The following is a 2,500-nucleotide window of genomic DNA, read 5'->3' as shown; positions in this document are numbered from 1 at the left end:
TTCTCTCTCTCTCCCACTCCCTCTCACTCTCCATTCCTCTCTCTCTCTCTCCTCTCTCCCTCTCTCCTTCTCCTTCTCTCTCTCCCTTCTCTTTCTCTTTCTTCTTCTTCTTCTGTCTTCTTCTTCTCTTTCTTTCTCTTTTTCCCCCTTTTCTCCTCTCTCTCTCTCCTCCTCTCCCTCTCTTCTCTCTCTCTCTCTCTCTTTTTTCTCTTTTTCCCCTTTTTTTTCTCTTTTTTCCTTTTCCCTTTTCTCTCTCTCTCTTTTATTTTTTATCTCTCTTCTCCCTCTTTCTCTCTCTTTTCCCCTTCTTTTTCCTTTCTCTCTCTCTCTCTCTCTCTCTCTCTCTCTCTCTCTCCCTTTCACTCTCTCCATCCCTATCTCTCTATCTATTCTATCTGTCTATCTATCTTCTCTCTTTTTTGTATATCTCTTGTTCTCTCTCTCTCTCTCCCTCCTCCTCTTCTCTCTCTCTCTCTCTCTCTCTTCTCTCCCGTCTCTCTTCTCTCTCATCTCTCTCTTTCTCTCCTCATCTCTCTCCGTCTCTTTTCTTGTATCTCTCTCTATTTTAGTACCTTCCTTCTCTCTTATTATCTTCCCATGCTCTTCACTCTCCTTTCTCTCTCTCTCTCTCTCTCTCTTCTCTCTCTCTCTCCTCTCTCTCTCTCTCTCTCGTCTCTCCTCTCTCTCTCTCTTCTCTTCTCTCTCTCTCTCTCGTCGTCTCTCTCTCTCTCTTTCTCTCTCTCTCTCTCTCTCTCGTCTCTCTCCCTCTTTGTGGTGGTTGCTTTGGCGTAATCGTATAATGAATATCAGAGTATATTTCTGTGTTTTTTTACTTATTTATATTTTCCAATATAATATCTGCAGTTTTAAGATACAATACTTTTTCGATTTATCCATTCTTCACACTCCACACTGGTGAAGATTGAGTGAATAGTGTCTGAGTTGTTAGAGAAACGAACTTTATTAGCTACTTATCCCAAATGCAGATGATAGAGCTGCTAGATTTTTCCTCGTGAAATTCGCCGGTAATTTCTATAAATTTGTACCCTCCGAAAGTGCGAGGCGTTTCTGTGCGCTATAACAAGGTGTGAGGCTCGTGTGGCAGATGTTAGTGGGTTAAGGCGAAGAGGGAATAATAGTCGAAGGAAGACTGAATAAAAAGCCAGATATGAGGAGTGTGTTGAGAGCAGAAGAAAAGTCTAGTTTGCGAGTGCTAAGAGACGCCGAAGGTCTATCGCGGGCGTTGAAGTGCGTAGACTGTTATTCCAGTGCCAGCCGAGGGCGCGGTGGTCCCGAATGTTCGTACCGTAGACACGCCCGCTCAATTGAAAGTATAACTCTAATAACCTCTGTATTGGTCAGGTGAGATTAGATAGCGATCCTTTGAGTACGGGATTTATTACTCGTCCGGCATCATTATCTCCCTCTTTTGCATCCACGTAACAGACCATGAAATGGGAATCGGGTGATGGTAATGCAACTAAATTAATCATAAAATAAGACAAGTTACTTTCCGCGGACACATCTGTAAGATTCGCGCGGCAGTGGCCATCAATCCAGCAACAACTCGGGCGTGTGGATTCTCAGAGACAGATGTTGCTAAGCGTTCACCACCCGCGTCCCGAGGAAAGGGCGTCCCAGCCACTGGCCGCCCACAACACCTGTCTAGATCTCCGGCTCGCAACTTGCAACTGCACCTGCGCTGCGCCGCTTTCTCGCCTCAGTGTTTTTTTTTTTTTCTCCTCTCTCATCGCGCTAATCCCTTTTTTATTTATAAATAGCGAGCTAATCAGATTTAATGCAGCAGAGACAGTTATCAACAAGAGGAGAGGGGCCGGTCGGGCAGGGAGGCAGTGCAGGCACGTCATCATATTGGTCATGGCCGTTGCAGGGAGGCGGTTGATCCTTTTTGTTTGGGCGCAAGGGATGCTAACGTCCGACAAGAAACAATTTACGCCATTATCAGCTTATCTGCGGCAGATGGAGACAAGCTGGAGATAAGCGGATACAGCTATTCTCCGTGTCACATCCAAGAATAAATTGCAATGCGATTTGCTAGAATGAGGCGTAACTCATTCACAACGGCAATACATCAAATGAAGATACACAAGTAATTATATCTATATATACATGATACACAGATTATTATATCTAATATATAATATATAAGATATATATATGAATTATATATATATATATATAATATATATTATAGAACATACATACATACATACAGACATACATACATATATATATATCTATATATATCTATATATCTATTATTATATATTTATATATCTATATATTATATGTGTGTTTGTGTGTGTGTTGGTGTGTGTATGTATGTATGTAATGTCTATAGTTATTGGATACACACACAAATATATATATAATAATATAATATATATATATATATTATAATATAATATATAATATTCTACATAATATATTTCTATATATATATAATATACCGTAGATATATATGAAACATTTATAAACA

Source organism: Penaeus monodon, chromosome 9 (assembly GCF_015228065.2).
Source record: "Penaeus monodon isolate SGIC_2016 chromosome 9, NSTDA_Pmon_1, whole genome shotgun sequence".
Taxonomy (NCBI): Eukaryota; Metazoa; Arthropoda; class Malacostraca; order Decapoda; family Penaeidae; genus Penaeus; species Penaeus monodon.
This window is presented reverse-complemented; position numbering follows the sequence as displayed.